This window comes from Polyodon spathula, chromosome 1, assembly GCF_017654505.1.
Source record: "Polyodon spathula isolate WHYD16114869_AA chromosome 1, ASM1765450v1, whole genome shotgun sequence".
NCBI classification, from domain to species: Eukaryota; Metazoa; Chordata; class Actinopteri; order Acipenseriformes; family Polyodontidae; genus Polyodon; species Polyodon spathula.
Genome location: NC_054534.1, coordinates 20,976,336 through 21,000,523, shown reverse-complemented (window position 1 = coordinate 21,000,523; position 24,188 = coordinate 20,976,336). Strand labels below are relative to the sequence as shown.

At 35.6% G+C, this 24,188-nt stretch overlaps 1 protein-coding gene and 1 pseudogene across 4 annotated transcripts in view; one reads left to right on the top strand and one right to left on the bottom strand.

Annotated features, from left to right (window-relative positions):
* Positions 1 to 2,989, bottom strand: part of LOC121315491 (casein kinase I-like) — a 58,817-nt gene extending 55,828 nt beyond the window's left edge. For all 4 annotated transcript variants that reach the window (XM_041249622.1, XM_041249640.1, XM_041249648.1 and 1 more), the window contains exon 1: positions 2,837 to 2,989. The gene's annotated coding sequence lies outside the window, so the exon portion shown is untranslated. The remainder of the gene's footprint in view (positions 1 to 2,836) is intronic.
* Positions 1 to 24,188, top strand: part of LOC121316828 — a 42,159-nt pseudogene that overhangs the window by 3,962 nt on the left and 14,009 nt on the right.

The following is a 24,188-nucleotide window of genomic DNA, read 5'->3' as shown; positions in this document are numbered from 1 at the left end:
TTTATCATTTCAAATTGTGTGGGGGGTGGGGGGGGGTGTTCTGTTTGTTTAAACTATAGTGTTTATGGAAGAGTAAACGAAGAAAGCAAAGATGAACATCTTCAACGAACGTACTGCACAGCAAGCTAATAAAACTGACCACCGGAAAGGACAGTTAAGCAAGCTGGTGTGTGGGCAGGAGCAGAGGGTATGGTTTCTTGCTAACAAAGGCAACCAACACTAAGCAACAGAGATCAAAGACAGTCATTCGAAAACAAACAACAACTCAGCAGCTAAAAAATACTGTCAAATAATTTCTATCTGCATCACCGTTTAAAGTTAGTATCATGAATTTAGATGGATGACCAGTTCGCGTAGGGCCTTCAGCATTGCAGGCCAAACATACAAAGAAGGAACAAGACTACTCTTAAAATGACAGGAACTACTGTAGCACTGTGATGCAGACTGTACAATGATACATCAGAAATTCACAGAACTGTCATCCACTCATAAGGAATTTCAATTGCAGGGCACAACTACACCACAGATTACCGCAGAATATTATCTTTAAAAAAAAGAAACAAACAAACGGCAATACAACCCTGATGAATAGGCATTACCGTGGCAGCTGACTTCACCTGCGGTTTGGACTCTTACCTTCACAATCCGGTCAGCAATGCCCTTTAAATAGGGGTCTACTCATTTATTATGATGAGCCATTGTACACCAATGTACTATATGAAAAAATAATGTCAAAATCTGAACAAAAAAAAAAAACATTCTTTAGACAGGACTGCCACTTGTAATACTGCTGCTCTGAGTGAGTTAGAACTGAAATCTGACAATGCTTATGATGAAGTTACTCCTTTGTTTTGCTCCCTTGTGTACTGTATGCTGCACTATTTCCATGTCACTTACTGTATTGGGTGTCTCCTCCACCCAATTGTTTTTAAACTCAGAGAACAACATTGGCTGTCTCTGGCCGGCACTGGGAAACCTCTCCTAAATCTGTCGAAGAAATCAAGGACCAACCCTGAAGAGCAACAAATTCACACTAATCCACTGGAAAGGCCCTGTCAGAACTCCATATGAGCTTTGTCTAGTTAACCTTTTTAATGTATTGACAAACAGCCTATGAACGTTTACCCACATTACCTGTGAAAAGTACAGTTCCTTCAGCAGCTTTCCATAGAAAGCCTGGATTGTGTTTTTCCCTGACAATTTATTGACAAAAGGGTGCAATTTCTGTTAAACTACTCTGTCCTTCTCAAAGCTCACTTATTAAAATTACAGTAGAATTACTCTATGGAAAGCAATACACTAAAAACTCTAAAAGGAACACAAGATGGTAAAATCTTCAAAATACAAGTTTGCCGATACCACTTTACAAAAGACTTTATCATTTAAAAAATGTTTTGAGCAACCAATTAGCCACTGAATTGTGTTTTTAATGAGGGTGACAATGTAAGGTGTTTTGGGTCCTGTCATAGTACTATTGTGCTACTATTTGGAAGGTCTTTCTTAGTTTAAGGATTTTCTGCTTTACTGACTTTTAAAGCACTAAAGTATTTGAAAATGAAATGCAAGTTTCAACAACGTATCTTGTTTGTTATTTATATATATATATATATATATATATATATATATATATATATATATATATATATATATATATATTATCCAGGGGCATGCGGGAGACTCTAGTGAACTTCATCCTGAGAATTCTTAAAAGAAAATTGTTTGTCTACAGTCACTTAGGGGCAACCGAAACTCCAGTTAAAAGAAAATAACAAACAGATACAGTACATAGAGTAGACATACTTAAACTAAAGCAAAACCAGTTCAAGAATAAGGAATAAACAAACTGCAAAAAGTGTTCTAACCACATGACAATGTTAGTGTTGCACTGGTGATTTCCAATCTAACGGGTTTATACTGACTTGTTTAGGAAGTGGAGTGTAAAAAACACAACTTGCTTCAGCTGACGTTAAAGGAAACCACAGCCCCAATACAGCAAGAAACGGTGTCCAACGTACCACAGTGCTCTACTGTAATATGTCCTGTTCTGAGTAAGGTTGTCTGCCCTATTCTATCACCCTTTTATATTTCCTTTAAAGTAGATAATCCAGTAATGATAACGGTAATACAATACACGATGCAAGTAAATACCATGGACATACAGAACATGTTTATTATATATAGCTCGTTCTGGTGCTAGCCTAGTTACAACAGGCACAGTCGCCACAGTGTAACCAAAAGTATGAGAAAGATTCTCTCTCTTTTCTGAGGTGGGTATTCTTACGAGCAACATTCCATCCCTCAACCGTCCCATCAAAGACGTCAGTGCTGCACCAGTGACAATGTAACGATAACTCGTTTCGCAGCTTTTAAACACGGAACATTCAGCAGGGACAATACCCTTGATTCGCATGTCATATATAATACAGTAATCTACCATCTGTCCACTTCTTTTTGCACGGATACAACACAGGTTATTTCATAATGTCTTAGATTTGATTGATCATCTCTAATGGTATAGTACAAACAGGATACCTGTCAAACAGTTGAATATGATATTGATCACATCCCATAATTAACATCGACATATTACACATTCTGTAACTTACTGTGAATGTGCCACTGTGATCACACCTCTGAAAACACTCCATTAGCATATAAAATGCACATACAGTATAGCAGGCTACATATTAGTACATTACAGCATGTACATATAAGGCTAATCGCCTTGCATTGGATGACATCTGCGCAAGGGATCCACTTTCCCATACTCGATTAGACTGAACAAAAAAAGCAAACACGCTTTCACAAGTAGAAATATCGATGTCTTTAGTCTTACCGTTTACGTCCTGAGATTTTTCTTCAAATGTTTTGAAACGTGCGACCTTGTTACTGTTCTACTCCGTTTTTGTCAGATTAAATGAATAATACATTTAAAAACGCTTCTTCCAGAGACCTCCTCTCCCCTGTGTCTAGGATCTCCAGGAAGTGATATGATGTCAGCAACTACAAAACATCTCGCCACCTCGTCCTGCCTCCACATCCAGGAAGTCATGGACGGATACAATGAATAGATTTGCTTCAAGGGTGACTGCGCTTTGACAATGCAAATAGACAGATAGCAATAGTAGGTTTTGGGGGAATGCTAGTCTATTGGGAGAGGCCAGAGAACAGGCCAAAGGGAAAATATTGCTAACAGCAGTTACAAGTATATATATCTTCATAATTATATATATATATATATATATATATATATATATATATATATATATATATATATATATATATATATATATATATATATATATATGTGTGTGTATATATATATATATATATATATATATATATATATATATATATATATATATATATATATATATATATATCTTCAGCTATGGCCAAAAGTTTGGCATCACCTTGAATTTTAAAAATAACTGTCTGAACATAATCTTTTGATTAACATCATGGAATCAAATACGTCTAGAAACCATAATAGTATTTCATGTTAGATTTCAAATATTTTTATTATAATATTTAGTAAAGGTACAAACATTTGATGGCTGCTAATCTACTGTCCAAATGTCATACCTTGGCAATTCTCTGTTAAAGGTACCAAAATTGGTGTGGTGCAGATTAGCTGTCAAACGTATATACCTTAACCCGAGGGGGTTGACTGGTTGTCCTGGGAAAGTCAGAGCCAGACCCGGGGCCCATGGAACTGGAAGACCCCTTTCTTGACCCAATATGCAGGGATCCTGGAAGGCTGCAACACCGACTTCATGTCTCATGTCCCTATTAGTTACACTTTACACATATGACACTCACAGGCAACAACTAAGTTAGGAGATTGCTATTCTTTTGTTTCCCCTTGTTTTCACTGAATAAATCTTCATAATTGTGCATTTTTATAAACTCCTAATATAGAATACTGTGACTATGTTAAAAAGAAAAGTGGTTATTTTCAATCAGACATGATTCAACAATATATTCAGTGTTGATGATCTCAGGTACCATTTTTGGCCAGTCTGTAATCACCATTGGAGAGGGGGATTACATTTTACAAATTGCTTACATTTTAAAAACTTCTTGAGTCTTGAAACAGCTAACTGATAATGCTTTCAACCTTAGTAAACCAGAGATTTCAATTATATTGGAAAAAAAAAATGAAACAATCTATCAGTATATTCAGAAGGGACTGGTAAAACTCAATCAATACAAGGATACACATTCACAATTAACACTGAATGATTCAGCAAGCTAATTATACATAGAGACCACCGACTGCGGTGAACTCCAGGTTTGGTTATTTGTCTGTATTAATGTGCCAGGATAGCATCACACCTTATACAGCTGTCACATTTTTTATTACACAAATAAAACTAATTGAAATTCTGATTGGATGCAGATTGGTACCTGCTGGCACATGCAATCTATCAATACATAAATAAATAAATAATTCAAATGCTTCTACATTTTTTTTAATCAAACTGTTTACATTTTTGTCATTTAAGCTACAGTATAATCAAAGACCAAGCAAAAGGGGACTGAAGAAGATATGAAATAGATAAGTAAGGCTATACAAGTAGAATGACCTCAACAGTTATAGGGATAATGCCTTATGATGACTGCTTTAATGACATGAACCCTTGTAGACTTGTAGGTCTGTTGCCTATTTCATCTCTCATTTGGGCCAATCAGAGTCTGAATTTAAAATGTTTTGATCTTGGCCTGTTGCCTATGCAAACAGGACTCATTTCAGTTCACTGTTTGGTATAGCTGCTGAGTTTCAGTGTTTAAAAGTATATTTCAAAGAGAGTTTCATATATATATATATATATATCGAATATAGATATATATATATTATATAATATATATATATATAGATATAATATATACGTAATATCATATCATAACGTACGCAGTATTTGATTGGTCAAATGTACGGAGAAACAGGCCCACCAATAGACCACAGAATCTAATAATCTCAATAATTTATGCTAAATAGTGTTGATGCATGTACCAAGGTTTCATCATAATTGGATAAGTGTTGGATAAAATTATTTGTATAAAAATAATAACATTGCTTTAGTAACTTTGTCCTGATTCCATTTTTTTTGTTTGTTTTCATGACTGGGTCTCATTTAAAGTGGGCCAGAAAATATGACTAAATTTCTTTGGCTCTGTTCAACTAAATATCGACAGAACTAATTAGTAATAATTCTCAAAGGGATTTGACTAAAATAAACTCACATAGACTTTTAGTATTTAGATATTCAGTAAGTCTGCTGCCATTTGGATCAATTGATAGACCCTGGCCAGAACACTTGGGTACCTTTTCTCAGTATTTGTGACTAGTTCCTAAAATATGTAAAATGATCATGGGTGTCAGTAAGTCTAAAGGACAACGTATAAGAAACACATGTTTCAGCTATTGCCTTCTTCAGAATGAATACTTTGATACTTTGACCCATGGATTTCACATCAATCACAAGTGACAAAAATAACTGATGCCGTCTCTCTAAACGAAGTCCATACCTCTGAAAAGGAATGGGAAGTTAAAATGTGTATTCTTCCATCACTTTCATTAAAGTGGCTATAACTTTAAAAATGATTTCCTAAATCTCACCTGTCGACTATTTCTATTCACTATTTAGGTCTCTCAAGTGTACAATGTGCAATTATTTAAATAATCACATGCATTTTTAAAAACAGGACACCTAGTATGACACAGATACATTATTTCTCTGTTTACTTGCCTCACTTCCAGAAATATGTTACAGTTTCCTTCCTAGGTCCTTTTACCTCCGCAGTGTCTTTTGGGTCTGAGCATGTTACTGGCTGCAAAGCAAGTCATTTATTAGGGCAAGCAGCTTGTTGGATTCTGACAGTGAAGAAGACCCTGAGTGGGTGGGGACGATGCCATTCCCAGTGAAATGACTAGGAATGAGCAAGACTATCTGAAAGCAAGGTTTCTTTCAAAACTACACATTTGAGGAATATGTAGTGAATGGATTTGCATAACATGAACAATTTATTATTTTCTTTGCTACCACCCCTTTAATGATCTAAGTTAGATTTGAGTTCATTGATTTGGCATGGAATGACCCTCTTCTACTGCAGGGATTGGAAGTGCTGTCATCACTGCACATCAATAGTTAGATATTGAAGTACTTACATAGTTAGACAGTCTGCAAATCTTAGCTCATACAGTCTAGGAAAGGGTCCACTCCGATTGCCCAAAGAAGAGCTATTAGAGCCAAAAGCACTTATAGTAGATATTCGATAAGCGTAAATTGGTTGTTTGGATGGTTTTGAAATAAAAGTACATTAAGGCTTTTGTTCATAATTTGTCAGCCAGACTTACAGCCCAGGTGGGGTCTAAGTCTGGCTGACAACTGTTTTTCAAAAAGTTTTCATCTTTGAAATGTCTTGCCTTTAATAGAAAATGTTTTTTTGGACTGATTTCAGCTGAATGCCTGAATCAACGGGTACCATGTATTGCCAGAGCACGTCCATCATCGTTGTCAATGTAACCTTTCCCCCAGTTGTCCATTTTCTTTTGGCAATATTGTGTCTTTTATACCGCAGAATGCATCAAGTATACAGTAAAGTTTATATTTAGATTAAGATAACCTAATACAGTGTATTTGTAAATAATATTTTATCCTGGTGTAATTAGTGTGTATACTTTGCTTGTGACATTGTAACATTAATTTAACGGGCTATCAGCATTTTTAATACAATTTGAAAACACACGGTAAACTATAGTTAAATGTTGCATGGCAAATCATGATTCGGTTTGTTTACATGCAGCAATAAGCACAAACAAAATGGAAAACCAATATAAAACTACACGTGAACAAGCTTTCAAGGCTTGTTAAAGTGCGCAAATATAAAATTTCACAAGAAGATACTGAAGATTATTTTGAAATAACATCAATGCTGCAAGTAATCACTATAGGCACTGAATGATGAAACAGTCAATACTAACCACATCAATATTTAAAGTAAAACGCATGTACTGGTAATAAGTACAAACACATGAAGGTCACAGTTGAAGTCATGGGTAATGAGAATACAAAGGGTTTTGACAGGTATTTTATCTAGCAGCACTGACAATGGTGTATGTATACACTATATGTATTATTCAGATGAGGCCAGGCTTAGTCTTAGCAAACAGTTAATTGTAGTAGATGTTTCTTCAAAATAAATAAATAAATACAAATCTCATTTTCTCTCCTAGTCAGTAACTAACTACATACTGTATAATGTTGAAACCAGTTAATGAAATGCTAACTACGACTTTGAAATCCATTATTCAACCTATGATTAGGTCTACCAATACTGTAACTGTCTCTCTTTTTTTTTCACTGCATAAGGAGATGGCAGTCTTCTTGAAGATTGAAAATCAAAGATGCAGGTTATACTTGTCTTCAGTTTTTATGTAGACTGTTTAAATAAGTAAACATTTATACAATCCTAACAGTAAAAATGCACATGGATGTATATTAAAATATTTTTCATAAAACTATTTTTTAAGTTATTCCTCCTCTTCGATAAATGGGGCGTTACAAATGTTCTCACCGTTTTTAGGATGCCATAGGCATTCTTTACCATTGTTGTTGTTGTTGTTGTTGTTGTTGTTGTTGTTGTTGTGTGACCTGTCACCCTTAAATCCCGGATTGTTTTCTTTTTTTTCTCTCGGGTAATCAGGCGGAAGTTGATGTTGTTTAAAAGGGAGGCGGTAAATGTGTATTGTGGAGCGGGTAGTGTGTTTTCTTTAACTGAGGTAGTGCAACAGGCAACCTGGTTCAGAGGGGCGTGACAGAAAGTCAAGAAGAGACACTGGTAGTGAAGCGTAAATTGAATAGTGTTAAAAAAATTTAAAAAATCACTGTGGAAGATTTAGAAAAATGGGATCCAAATCGGATCAATTGCTGTCTCCATTCTTGAAGGTACTGTGCAAATATAAATCTAATATATATTTTATGCCTCTGGTTTTGTGCATGTTGTAATCGTACACGGCATTCAAGTGAATCTGTTCTGACTACCACCAGCACTGTACGTGAAACTAGTCAGCCGTTTTGTTTCGAGTGTCACGTTAGTCTACAATTTGCAGTTGTTTTTTTAGATAGAAAAAGAATCTCACTGTTGCTCTTCCGTATGTGCAGAGTGTTATTTTAACGGGTTTGCACTTCAATCAGAATTCAAAATTTTCTTTTTTTTTTTTTCACATTTTACAACATAAATTCACTGTGTTGATTTGTTGAGTAGTTGCCTGGTAGTCATCAGCGGCGCACTGAAACTGCCATCTGGTACCTGCTGAATTACAAACTGTTGTGCCACCTGTTACTAGTAACAGATTAGTACATTAATAAATAACACATAGGGGGTCAGTTGTATACCTACTTTTAGCATCATAGTGTAAAAAAGCAAAAAAAATATACATGTATTTTCTTTCTACACAGCTGAAGAAGGGATTTTGTCTGAAACGCCCTTAAAAAAATGTTTTAATCATTTAAACCTTTTGTGCACATTAATCAACAGCTTAAAGTTTGCATTTCTTATTTAGAAATAAGAATGACAATTTTACTCAGAAGAAAATGTTCTCTTATAAAAAGTCTAGTTTTCGTTTTATAGAAAAATATTTATACATTCAAACAATATTATTTCATGTCTAACATTAGTTGACATCAAATCTCAGACAATTAGACATTTGCCTCAGCAGTTCATTAAAATAAATAAATGTAAACAATAAAAAATACAGTTGGTGTAATGATTAAATAAAGTTATTCGACTGACGGACTATTATGAGAACTGCAATAGATATCCAGAGGATGAACACTGCTGTGTTACTTACCATTAGCCTTTCATTTGTTACAACATGGCACACTAAAGTCTTTCTTTGCCATCAGCCTGGATGGCTTTGGGCAGTTGACAAACTGCCCGGACAGATGCCAGAATGACATAAAATTCGAAGCTAATTCAGCATGTGCCTGCTGCAGCTGGGCACTTTGCCAACTGCTCGAGCATTACAGCAACTGCCCGATTTTGGCAACGGTCCATTTTATATAGTCCCTTTCAGGCCAGCACTTCCCCAGACGCCCTCAGCACCTAGGTGTGGTGGAAACCAAGTTTGATGGAGAACAGTTAGCTACAGAACCTGTAGACCACAAGGATCAACCACAGTTCTCTACAGAGCTGGACTAGGCAGAAAGACCAGCATTTACTGTGCACCTCAAACCAGGCTTGTAGAGAATTGAAATTATTTAACTTGCAACTCAAAGGGGCTGTAAGCTTATGGGTTTTATATTTAAAGACTAAAACCGTATACTTGTGCAACTTAATGGAGCAATGTGTTTGTTTGCCTTTACTTTGGACAGATCAGTACATGATAACCAAGGCCATGACATTATATTTTGACCTCTTTTTAGCATTAGCAATGTAATCACTGTCTCCAGACCCTTAGCTTTGTGCTGAAGATAGTTTTGTTCTTTGTATGGCTCATGCTCACTCCCAGGAAGAAGTGAAGTGCAAAACATGTAAACTGCCCTTTGTCGCAGTGTGGTGCTTGACAAAATCTGCAGTTTAAAAAAATAAGCACCTAACATCAAGCCATTGATTTTGCTGTGCATACCTATATTGCTTCCTTGATTTGCATGTTTTTGGTCAAAACGTACAGTTAGACAGGATTTTCCTGAAAATAACACGTGGTCCTGTTGGCAGATTATATGGTTTATGAAATTTAAAAAAAAAAAAAGTTTTCAGATTACAGAGGACACCCATTAAGCTACAGTGTTTTTTGCAGTAGATGTGTTATCATCTGCAAAGGAATCAGGGGGCTATATTATTCTTGACCTAAGACCTGTTCAAGAAAAGAAACAGGTGACTCTTACCTTGCCTAATCTATTTTAGCATTTTAATACTGTAACCTTGTATTTTCAAAGAACAGTAAACAAAAAACAGTAAGGAAAATTAAGTAACTTTCTTATTTGAACCTCTTTTTTTACCTACATCTATTAATCTGACCTTCTACAATAATGGAGTATGTTTATGAAACGTATGCTATAAGTTCTTATACAGGTGCACTCAACTTATAACGGATCCTGTTAGAATTGAGTTCCATTTACAACGTGTTGAGGAGGCATGTCCCTGTCAAACAACATGGTCTTTAATGGGGAATTACCTTGGTTAAAACAGACTAGTTTATAACTTATACTGTTTAATCCTTACAGATTTCCTTTTCCACAGGCAGGTCTTTTGCATTTACTGGTAATATGTACAGTTTAATACATACACTACCATTTCATTTTTAGTATTCCTGTTCAACAGGTAGATATTTTACAATTCCGGGACAGTAAGATACAGCGGCGTTTGTGACGTCAGGCAGGAAAAGATTGCTGTTTACTTCTGTTCTTCTATATTTTTATTGTCACAGCCATTGTACAGTTTAAACGTGTACAGTTTTAATTACATTTAGCAAAAATCAAAATTTGTAAAATGGTACTACTTGTTATATTGTACAGCCCACAGCGTCTTTTGCACAAATAAAAAACACACTATTGTTTATAGCTTTTTAGGGGGAGGGTTATGACAAATTTAGCAAGGTCTACAGGGTAAAAACAAAAAGTTAAATAGTTATTTTGAATTACTACAGGACACAAAGGGATGCAAGGAGATTACTGGATACATGCCACCATGCAGTTAGGAAGACAAGGTGACTCAAAATATACACCTTTATTGCAAATTCAACTTTTATTTCCTTTTATAGACTCCTAAATGGTCTCCGTTGTTAAGCAGCAAGTACACAAAGTGAAGCTTGAGATTCTGATGGGTAAGGCACTTGAAAGTGATGCCAAACCTTTAACTGATGGATTTATAGCTATAGAAGCACCACTGAGGGAAGGTAAGGGTAAATGAAAGCTGGATACCCACTTTGAGCCTGTGCAATTCTGTTTTAGAAGTGTTTTGTAGCAATTGAGGTTTGGAGTGGAATCTCTCAATGATGCACTTACAATGGGATTCCAGAATCTGTTTTCTGACAATTTAACACAACACAGAACTTTTTGGATAAACAAATGTTTCAAAGGGTCTCATATTGACAGCAGCCTGTCTCTTGATGAATGCCTGGTTTGGCTGAAGCCACATGGATGAAGCCAGACATGGCGGAAGCAGCACATGACATAAGTAGAGGTTGCGTCAAGTGTAATTGGAGAAAACTGTCTCATTCACTGGTATTAAAACCTGAACTAATCTCCTTGTATGCTAGATGCGTTTTAAATATATGTCATAACACGCTTAACATTCTTTTTGTTTTATCTGTTTTGTGCTGGGGTAACACTATGGAAGTGGTCAGTTTTGGCTGGTGATGGAGTGTCTTTAATTTAATTTCACCCTTACTCTTTTCTCTGCATGTTCCTTTCTTCTGTTTTTTTTTTTTCTGTCAAAAAGCCAAAAGTAAATACTTTTATTAAGAACAAAAAAACGCAACCTAAGTGGCTTTCAGATTTAGGTGAGTATTTCTCAGTTTGCTCTTCAGTTGTCTGCTTATCTTAAAATACATATTACAGTAGCTATGAGAACACCCCTCAGGAAGTAAGCGAAGTATTCTCTTACCCAAAGTGTTCTTTTAAGACGTTGACCACCAGACAAAATCCGCTTCAATAAATAAATAAATAAATAAATATTACTTGTCTTGACGCACATGCATCAACATATGAAATATTAATAGAATAACTAAGAAAAAAGCAATAGGCAAGTGTACGTTAATAAACTATAATAATAAAGTAACAGACAAACTAATGTTAATAAAATAACTGTTAAACTAAATTAACACAGCACCCCTGCACACGTTAAAAAAATGCAGCAGCAGCTCTAGATTACTTATGAATACCTGAACAGGAGCAATATTGAAGACCTGCACACAATTATTTAACAGAATGGTGAAGCAACTCACCAGAACGGTAACACCAACTTGCTCTGCGACTTGTGTCTTCAGTTTTTTTTTTTTTTTCAGGAGATTGAACCAGTTCCAACTTTGTGTATCAGTAGAAACAGCGGCATCTTTTGACGTTTGTTTACCTGCCATTTTGTAGCGATGAGGTGCATTCGTGGAAATCAGAATACAAAGTGAGGGAATGCTGTAACGGCGGTTCTGGAAACATTTAATAAACCAATCTGTGTGCCTCTCGCAAGGACAAGTCACTTTGGAAAAGATTGAATAAACCATTTGAATTTAAGTTTGATGATGAGTTATCAGGTTCCAAAACAGTACCGTATCAGCTGTGAACAAATCGCTAGCGGTGCCAAAAAGGTGCTCTTTTAAGCAAAGTTCCTGTTTCTTTAGGCGGAGCATTTACAATGTGAAAAATCAGTTTCACAACAAGGGTGTTCTCTTAGCCAAAGTGTTCTCTTAGGAGGTGTTCCTATACGCAGTGTCTATTGTACTATACACACAATAATACCAACACAATGTGAACCACTGTTTTGTTTTGTTTGTTTTTTTCTTTTATTAGCCATTTCCTGCTCAATGCTCAGAGATATATATATATATATATATATATATATATATATATATATCTATATATATATATATATATATATATTGCCTTTTAAATTAAGTAATTTTGTTTGAGGAGTAGCTGAGGTTAGTTTCTTCCTGCAAATGTTCTGCAAGAATAGGGCTGTATCAGGTGTCATGTTTGGCTAACCAAGTGTTTATCTTTTTTAAGTAACTCCTGCGTTCTCTAGTCCTAAAAACATCACTGCAGTCCTGAACGAAGAGGAAGGATATCACCAAATTGGTCAACCGGAATAGTATTGATCGATCATTACAGATCTGACATGATCTTCAAAAGGGTGTCCTTTCACGTATATTTGGTTTTTAATCCATATTTAACCTTTTGTAAGCAGCAATAATTGAGCTCTACACAGAAGGTGGAAAGGTGTGCAAATGCACGGTTAACTTATTTAAAGCAACAGAATGACCTAAAGCTGTTTTATATTATTATTCTAACAAGTCTGTGTAGAACTAACATTATTTTGAAGTGTGAAGCATTTTTTAAATATTTGATGTACTATTTCAAAAAACAAAACCGTGCTATTAAGAGTACATGCCTCTTAAGTTGACAAAAAAAATATTGTATTGCAAAGTTAACATGTACAAAATCTAGTAAATAAACATTTTGTCAACACATACCTGTTCTTAAATATGAGGTTGCATTTGTACATAGTCTTTTCTATAAAACAGAATGTGAAAGAACTTGTATCCACAAAAAAAGCCAGTCCATAGCAACATTATCAAAGTGTCAAAGTCCTCTGTATAGCAATTCCACAGTACATGCACACTTCAATTGTACCTTCTTTCCTTTCCTGTCTTCTGTAGTGAAATCCTTATGATCACAGGCATATTCTTCAGGGTTTTTTGTGTGTTTAGCCATTTCTTTACATTTCACCACAATTTGCAATTCTGTTTTAAATTCTAAGAGAGTGTAAATACTGTCTAGCATGCTGTAATATATGTTTAAGTCTCGTGAGCAAGAACATCTCATTTTAAATCTTGTAAGTGTGTTACAATCCTCCAATAGAAATGCAGGAATTTGCTCCCAGTCAGTAATTGGGATGGGTTTAAAGTATTCAAAATGCGAAATACATTCAGGAAGGAGGGACATTGCCCTATTTTTTATTTTTTTCCCCCACAGGGAAAGGGATCAAGTCAATGTCAGTTGAGTAACCATTTGCAGTGTTTTTTGGTGTTTATTAGATATACACCAATTTCATTTAATGTTTTTTTTTTTTTTTTTTTTTATCAGAGGGAGAATTTATTGTTTTTTAACAGTTAAAACCGAAAATCAGAAGCCCTAATTGTACACACACAGATGCTCATTCTAATGTAGAAAATTGAATACATGCTATTAAAAAATAAAAATCATCTGCAGGGCTAAATCAATAATTGTAGAAGCAGTACATCTTTTCTACATCCATCCCAGCCCCCCTGCAAGTCTCAGAACGCTATCCTGCAAGTAAACCAGAGCAGTGCATGGTAGGCTGTACAATATATGGAAGACATGCCTTTTTTGCATGTCTTCCATATATTGGGTAATAAGCAGTATACTGTATTTCAGTTCTCAAATACAGTGCTGGAATAATACGTAATATACACACATAGATTCATAGGTTCATGTAAATGACTATTGGCTAAACAAATAGCTGGGGAGAAATCAATAATTTTAGAAGTGACACATCATTTCTACATCTCCCTCCGCTCTCCCACAACTCAACAATCTGTTCTGCTAACAAGCAGGAGCAGTGATTGTGGCATGTGTAAAATATATATATTTTGTAACCCTCAGAAGGCGAAAAGGGTTGCACTTGCTAAAAATGTAATCCCACGTAAGGATATGCCGTGATCTTTAAAGAGTTATGAGATATGTTAATATTAAACACCATGGACGGAAATCATGCTCCCCTTGCATAGCAGTTTCATTCGTTCCTGGTTTTACTATGACTTTAATAAGACACACATGAACTTGTTACCTATACACTGTGGCTAATCAAGCTTGTAGTAACACCTTGAGTGAGTGAAACTGCTATGCAATAGAAATCCCTGAACACACTGGGGAGCATTTGCATCCCTTGCTGCTGTTAAAGGGTTAAACAGGATAAAAAATTGATTTTTTTTTTTTTTTTGCAAAAATAAATAAATAACAAAAGTGTAATATTACTGGACACTAAAATCCTATTTTGAATCCACAGTGCAGGTATAAGGTGTGTAGTGCCAGTAAGTCATGTCCTTACTACCCAGAAGATCTGAACTTTATTTTCCAGAAGTTTTTATGAAGGTTAAAATAGAACAGTACAACCGGACCCTTTTTTTCCTGAACCCTGGCCCTTTATTAGTCTGCCCCTCAGACGGAATGGGTATTTTGAATCTTTCTTCTAACAAAGAATCCTATTGAAAGAGCTTTTGTTTCCTTACAGTACTCAGTTTTTTTTTTTTTTTTACTTCTGGAGCAGGAGTTTATAATCGTGGCAAAACAAGGTGTGTATTGCTGTGAAATTACCACACAGCATCTTTGCTTCTGCCCTGACAGTGCACCTTGTTTAAATGCAGTGGCTAATGCAATAGTAGCTTTTTGTGTTATTACTGTACTGATCCACATAAACAAACTGTTTATTTGATCATTTGCAGTTGATTCCTTGTACAATGAAGCTTCCAGAGGAAAGACCAGAGTTTTTCTTTTACTATACATTGCTGGGAAATGATGTGACCAATGAGCCTTTCACTGACCTGATCAACCCAAACTATGAACCAGAAAGAGAATCTGTGAAAATCTGCAGTAGTATTAACGTCCTCCGAGTGTTCCTCGCTGCACAGCCAAACTTTCAAGTATGAAAATATGTAATTTATTACCTTAATTGTATGATCGCTCCCATTCAGAGGTTCAAATGTGTACATGAGCTTATGCAGTAGCTTCGCAGGCCAGTATACATTTGTAAGTACAAGCTATGTCTGTGTGTGTGTCACAGAGACGGACGAAATGGGTGGCGTCAGAACCAGGAAATGAATACACAAAACAGGACGGATGAAATGAAATGATGGTGGCGCTTGCTTGTGCCGGTTTATTGTAAAATAAAACAGTTGAACAAACAGAAACAACAGGACACGGCACTGGTAGCAAAAATAAAGAGACAAACAAAAACTGACTAATACTAAACAAAAATACGGTGAGCAGATTGACAAACAAACACGGTGACTTAAATAAACAAGTATCGTGCTGGTCCCACCAGCACGCAATAGCAATTGAAATTCAAAATCTACTCTCTCTCCCGTTCTCCACTCACCGAACACCCAACCCCGAGTGGGTGAAAACATGCTGTTTTTATGCAGCTGTACCAAGACTCGATTGCTAATCAATCATTCAATTGAAGTCTCGGTACAACTGCACGTGAATTAATAAAGTGCAATTCCCCGTGCTCACATATTATTACATTTTACCTGCACGTGAAGTGCTGTGCAATCCTCGTGCCTAAATACAAATATACATTTTAAACACTTGTGTTACACAGACCCGTTTATATCCCGTGTACCAATGACTATACACCAACATTAAACACACAACACGCAACACATAACAGATAATATACACAGGGACGGGCACTTTGTCACAGTGTGTCAGATATTTTAAGACACAGTATCATCTGATGTCGTGAAAGTTCCCATTTTAGAAAGACGTGGCACAAGGAGGTTAAGTGACTTGCTCAGGGTCACAGTGAGTCTGTGGCTCAGCTGGGATTTGAATCGGTTGCCTGGTTACGAGCCCTTTTCTTTAACCACCGGCTCAAAGCCTCCTACCTAGGCTTGATGTGACATGAATGAAGAGCTAGTTGTTGTTTCATTTAATACAGAAACCCAATTATATATAGTCATAGCAATATTCAAGGAAAGTGCTGTTTACATTGCATATTGTACTGTGAATTTTACCTGCATATCATCAAACTATCTAACCATTTTAGATTTTCATGCTTTCTTTTGTTTTATTTTTACAGATATACCTTTGCTGTGGAGACCAGTCCCTTGGCAGTACAGATATTTCAATAGCAGGTCTGTTGAGTGTTGATATTGAAAAGCAGCATGTTGCGTTAGAAGGGGCCTTCACCCTGATACCACCAAACAGCTAAACAAAAGCTGCCATCTGTTCCTCTTGAGCTGCAGCCAACTGTCGGGTTGTCGGTGACATTAAGAAAAGAGGTAGTTAATTCACAGGTACTGTTAACACTTTAGAACAGAAACACAACCTTTAAACAATGACATACCGTATATCCACTGCATTGTTATGTATTAAATAAATCCCCAAGTCCCCAGGTCCAGTTCAGAGACCGAGTAGGGCCCCCTCTCCCAACAGCCCCTCCCCTGAGAGCCCCCCATCCCCTCTCAACAATGATCCAGCAACCGAGTGTGAAGTGGATAGCCTGCAGGGGGACCACAGGCAGGCCTTGCAGTTCCCAAATTTAATTGAATAAACTCCTGTTTTCTTTTTCTTCTTAAATACATGAATAAACAAAACCAGAGAAGGCCAAAAATGATTACAAAGTGATGTAGTTAGAGGATTAAAATGTCACTTTCATGCTGCTTAGTCTTTAGTTATAACATGTAGGCGTTGTGCAGGGGTTCCTTTATTTAAAATGCAGTACGTGTTGTAATTCTATAGTCTGTTATTGTTCAGCAGGTGCCGTTTGAATTAAATCTCTTGACGTCAAACTGAAAGTTTTATTTATGTATTTATTTATTTATCCAGGAAATTTACCCGTTGAGACTGAGGCCTCATTATAATACAAGGATAATAATAATAATAATAATAATAATAATAATAATAATAATAATAATAATAATAATAATAATCGCAAAATACAAACAAAATAAAAATGTGTCTGGTTCAAACTTGATCAACAGCATACAGAGAAAGTAATTCCTAAAACTTTAGGATTCCATTGGAATTGGTTAGAAAATTAAAGTCACCTGAATTGTCTTTCTGAGATGTATAAATACATATTCAAATCTATACTTTTCCAATCTATATAGTGACATTAGTTTAAATATCTTGTTTTCTGATTTGGCAGAGTCTAATGGGAAGGCTAGTGAACCCCCTGAAGAACCACCTGTATCAAAATCACAAAGCAGAGCGAAGTCCCCTCTGCTTTCACAGCCTTCTATTTAGCGTAATAGTTTTTTTTTTGTGTGTATGTTTTTTGGTTTATTTTTAATGGATGGAGTGGGGAGAGGACCATTGCAACGAATGAGACAAATATTATCGTCCCAAGTTTAAATTGTCCATTGTACTGTAGCTCAGAATCAGCTTGAAGTCAGCAGCCTTGAGCAGACAAGTTCATTTTTAAAAAAGGCTCGGAGACTAGTTTTATTGATGTGTTGCCACACTGGTTTGAGGTGAAGAAACATCCACAGAGCATTCAATAGGTACCTGTTAGAGTCACATTCACTTTCGAGAGTCAAGACTTTGTGTCTGTCTTCTGACAGCAATTAAACCGGTGTCGTAAGGAAAAAGTAGACTGGGGAAAAAGTATATCACGCAAGCTCAGTAAGGTAAAAGGAAGGCACGACAGCATTTGATTAAAGTGGAAGTTAACTGCACTCAGCATTTTATGTCTGATCATTTTATTTGCCAAATCGTATGGTAATGTGTTCACACACCTCTTTCTTGGTTTTGTTTATTTTCTGTCTGTAAAATATGTGTGATGCAAAGTTTTCTGTTATGTCTTTATACTCGGACTAAAGTGTTAAACGTTGGTCAACTTTTTCCGCCAGTGTGTATTTAAAAATGTTGTTGTTAGTCAGATGTAGGCTGTAGTTGATGTGTGATCGCAAAGATTTATTTACTGTTTATTAAAAGGCTTTACACGTCAATGTTTCAGTTAGAAATTAACTTTAATTTTACCAAATCATCAATAGACATATATTCTGTATATTGTTTATATTAAGAAAGATAGTACATATATTATATATATATATATATGATATAGTATAATATATATATATATAAACTATATAAATATATATATAGATATATCATATATAGATAGGGGTGGATATACTCTCTGGTATATATATTACTATATACATCTTACTAGTCACAGTAGGTTATAAAATGTAAGAAACATGAACGAAAAAAGTTTACAAAACTAAAAAAATCTAATCAAATGAGTTTTATCTTACTCCTTTACAAAGGTCTTTAGGAATGTATCACGACATATATATATATATATATATATATATATATATATATATATATATATATATATATATATATATATATATATAAAATAAAATATACTTTCTTTCTCATCTATCTTGGTTGGTATTGAACTACAGGAATTAAACTATCTATCAAAAACTTTGAGTTGCAATAACGTTTGTTAAACAGACATAAAAAATTACACTTACAAACTTCATTTTAAATTATCTATTTATTGTTAATGTATATTACAGCATTCTCTTATCTATCGATATACTGTCAAATACATCCAATCTACTTATTTATGTAAATTTTATACTTACAAAATCCATTTAAAAGTATTTATTTTTTGTTAATATGTCCAATCTACTTATTCCCTGGGCTCGATGTACTAATTCCCCAGATGTAGCACTAGTACAGCGATCTATGCATAAACCTTAGAAACAATGGAACCTCCCCTTTTAAATTGTAGACTGCCACCCACTTTTTCACCGATCTACTTTTTCTCCAGGACACTGGCACCCTCTGAATTTTGATAACTATCAAACTACAAAAGTGGTAACAATGTATCCATTTATCAACTGTGATTAGATTGCAAATGTCATTTACAGGCAATGCTATTATATTTAATAATGCAGTAAGATGACATGGACAGCAAAGGTCACTCAAGAGATAACATCCCCTACATAAAATGCAGTAGTCCCCTTTGTGTGGAACAAGTTATGCGCTGGTCGTGGACAATTTAAGTTGGGCTAGTAATACGGTACATATGAATTTATTTTGGACTGAAATTGTTGGAAGGGCTATAGCAATAACAGATCTGAGCTAACTTTTTTTTTAACTTTTGATTGGAGTATGTTGTGTATTTATTTTAGTCCTTACTGTAACTTGGCTATAATTCCTTTGATACCATGGTCTTCCTGGTTGAAAGAGGCCATTCTTTACATTTGAAACAGTTGGTGCATGGGGATGCAGTACTATGTAGTGTAATTGGTTATTGTCTTTCTGGTTTGGCAGCATCTGATGGGGTTAGTAACCACCCTGAACAAACTGCTTCAGAATCTCTCAGCAGTCCAGGGACTCCTCTGGTTTCAAATCCTTCAGAACAACGTAAGCATTTTTATTCTCTCTGTTTGGTAGTGCTGTAGTAGCGGTGATGCAAAGTTGTGTGTCCATTTTCTATAATAGTTAATGAAAAATAGAAAAAACTGAAATGTCTTGGTTAGATAAGTATTCACCCCCCTGAGTCAATACTTGGTAGAACCACCTTTGGCAGCAATTACAGCTGTGAGTCTCGGGTTCGCCCATTCTTCTTGGCAAAATTGTTCAAGCACTGTCAAGTTGGATGGGGATTGTTGGTGGACAGCAATCTTCAAGTCTTGCCACAGATTCTCAATCTGATTCAAGTCCAAGCCTTGACTGGGCCACTCTAGGATATTCACTTTCTTGTTTTTAAGCCACTCCAGTGTCGTTTTGGCTGTGTGCTTGGGATCATTGTCCTGCTGAAAGGTGAATCTCCATCCCAGTCTTAGGTCTTTTACAGACTGATGCAGGTTTTCCTCAAGGATTTGCCTGTATTTAGCTCCATCCATTTTGCCCTCTACCCTGACAAGCTTCCCAGTCTGTGCTGGTGAAAAGCATCCCCATAGCATGCTTCACCACAATGCTTCACAGTAGGGATGGTGTTACCTGGGTGATGTGATTTGCTTTGTTGGGTTTGTGACAGACATAACACTGCATTTTGGCTAAATAGTTCAATTTTTGTTTCATTGGACCACATAATCTTTTGCCACATCTTTTCAGAGTTTCCCACATACCTTTTTTCCAAATTCCATGCAGGATTTTACAATGGCTTTTTTCAGAAATGGATTACTTCTTGCCACTGTTCCATACATGCCAGATTTGTGGAGTACAAGCTATTGTTGACACATGGACAGTTTCACCCATCTCAGTCATGGAAAGCTGTAGGTCTTTCACAGTTGTCATTGGCGTCTTCATGGCTTCTCTGACCCGGCTGCTCAGTTTTGGAGGACGGCCTGCTCTAAACAGATTCTGGGTGGTGCCGTATAGTTTCCGCTTCTTAATGATTGATTTGACTGTGCTCCAAGGGATATTCAATGCCTTTGAAATCTTATTATACCCCTCCCCTGACCTGTGCCTTTCCACAACTTTACCCCAGACTTATTTTTTAAAGCTCCTTGGTCTTCATGATAATATCTTACAGTGACAGGTGTATTTAATCTGAAATCATGTGAACCACTTTTATTGCACACAGATGGACTCCATTTAACTCATTGTGTGAATTCTGAAGACAATTGGTTGTACCTGACCTTATTTAGGAGTGTCATAGCAAAGGGGGTGAATACTTATCTAATGAAGACTTTTCAGGTTTTTATTTTTAATTGATTTGTTTTTTCACCCCCCCCCCCCCCCCCCCCCCCCCCCCCCATTTTTTCACACATTGAAAGTGTTGAGTAGGTTGTGTAAATCAAAGGGGGAAAATTCCATTTAAATGCATCAATGTTTCAGGTTGTAACACAACAAACTGTGAAAACATCCAAGGGGTTGAATACTTCCTATAGGCACTGTAGCTGCCTGTACAAGAGCTTTTGTGTTTTTGACTAAATGGTGGAAATGCTCTGAAATGAGCCACTTGGGTTGTGTTGTTATCTGTAGGTTCTCTACTGATGTTGAATAAACCTGCCATGAGATCAGTGACCATGCTGACCACTAGACATCTTGACTCCAGCTGGAGTGAAGTGTGACCAGTAGTATTCTGCATTGATAATTACAATTTGTTCTAGACCAGTGGTTCCCAACTCCGGTCCTGGGGACCCACTGTGTCTGCTGGTTTTCATTCCAACTAGCTAACTTGAAATATGCAGCTGTTAAGAGCTGAAAACAATTAAAAAGGTCTAATTCAGCAAATTGTCAATTAAATTAAGGGTCTAGTTAAGTAATTGAGAGCTCAGTTGGAGTGAAAACCAGCAGACACAGTGGGTCCCCAGGACCAGTTTGGGAACCACTGTTCTAGACAACTGTCAAAATTAACCTTGTTGGGGAATGTCCACTAGATGGCAGTAGTGTAGAGCTGATATTTTCCAATACGCTGTTTTTTTGTGTGTGTGTGTGTGGGATGGGGTGTCATTGATGGAACAGCACAATAAACATTTCACCAATAGCCTGAGATTTGATTAATACTGCAGTAAATACTTAATTTATTAAGACATCAAATTATGCATTATTTCGCACAAACTATTAATAGAGAATAGTTTGTCAGATTACATATTCATGCTAATCTGATATACCATTTTGAATACACATTTCAACAAATCAGAAGCCATTTGTGTGTTGACTTCTTTTTAAAATCAGCTACAAATATACTACAGTACATTCTCAACATCCTACTCCATCTCCTGCCTGTCACTCAGCAGTGAATGCACACACCCACCCTATCATAGTTTTCACTCTGTCACAAGCATTAATACCCTGTATCTTTCTTAACCAAAGGATTTAGGGGAGTTCCTTAATTAATAAAAGCTGAAAATCAAAGCAATAATATAGTACAGTAATTGTTACAGCTGTGTATAATGGTATTTAAAACAGGATTCATTTATCCGCCTTTTTACATATCCACCCTTACTCTGGTCCCATCACAGTCAGATACACAATGCTTTTTTTTTTTTTTTAAATTACGTTCATAGATATTAATACCTCCTTTTTTTTATTAAAGTAATGACTGTCCTTAGTAAAGATTTATCTGCATACACACTTGTTTGTTTTGATTACTGTACTGGTGATTGGGGGACAGTATGACTGTCAGGTTATTGTGTGGGAGTTTATACCATCCATTGCTTATTGCAGGTGAATCACGTTAACACAAACTCGCCCGTTCTAAGCAGTATATATAAAATTGCTTTTATACTGGTAATTTTAAGGTATGTATTTCATGTTTACATTGTTGTTTCATAGGCATATTCCTAAACTATCAAGATTATGGTATCATATTAAGTAAAAAAATAAAATAAATAAAACCAAAAAATTATTAGAGGACTGTTTACAATACATTTATATTATCATGTAGTAAGATGGTAGATATAGATTTTTTTTTTTGGCTTATTAGGGTACAGGTGTTCTGATTCATGTAAGTGGACCTGTAATTCAGTCTTGCAGTACACAATCTGTCACAAGACTTTTATGACACAGCTAAGTATAAGTGGTTGCATTCTTTAACAGTTAAAACAGAAGGAACTCACACACATGCCAGCCCTGGCAGGGGAGTAGAAGAAAAGGGATAAGGAAAGGGAAGCCTTTGTGATGAAAAAAGTAAGTATTGGCAAAACTGTGAAGACTGTTAATAAATAAATACGTTTATTTATCTATCTATCCCCCGTCAGTTTTGCTCCACTTTTGTTTTCTGAATCTAATGTAGTTGTAGTTTTCACCATGGTACAAGTATGTGTTGTGAATAACTTTAATATATTCTTTTGTATTAAGTTGAGAAAAGAAATGTAACAGTTTGCTGTTGTGTTACTGGTTTTTTTTTTCAAAATCTTAAACATGTGAATTACCATTGACTCTTTGTTTTGCTTATCTAACTGTACTGATCTGTAAAGGAGAGTTTAACCACAGTTGTTTGTGGCAGGTATCTGAGTATTCTATACTGGAGGAGCAGCTTCAGAAAACCCTGGCAGATCTGGAAAAGAGAGAAAAGAAAACTGGCCTTTTCTGAGATGGAGGTGAGCTTGATTTCATTTCTGTTTTTTAAAAGGGGGTGACTCCTTTCCTATCCAGGCAACTTGCTCTGCCTGCAGTAATAAGTCATCATGTGTTGTAAATCTGACCACCTGAATATGGGGACCTCATTGTTTACAGGGTTGAAAAGGCTGTATGCATTTCTTAATATTTAGATTATTCTGAAATAAACAAGAGTGAATTATTCAGTAACTAATCTGGGATTGTTGTATATATATATATATATATATATATATATATATATATATATATATATATATAATAATATATATATATTATATATATTGTTGTAACACCATTTGAAATCGTAAAAATTTTATAAATATCTTTCTGCAAAGGGTTGGGTGGAGTGATTTTAAGTAGAGAGAAACTAAGTTTCCTTTTACCATACTTGACACGCATTGCAATGTGTACCCATTGAAACATGTTTGTTTTTTTTTAAAAAAAACTTTTTAGAAACAAAAGAAAGTCAAATACTTATAATACAAAATATATTTGAAATGTTTGCCAGAATATAAAGGTTTCTTTATTTTAAAAATGTGACCACCCGGATTCCTAATGTGTGCTTCAGTACTTAGAAAATAAAGTTCAAATTGTTCAAACTAAACAACACCATTGAAATATGTAGTGCACTATTGCAAATCCTTTTGTAATAGAGGTAGTAAATGAGGTCTTATCTCTGTGATA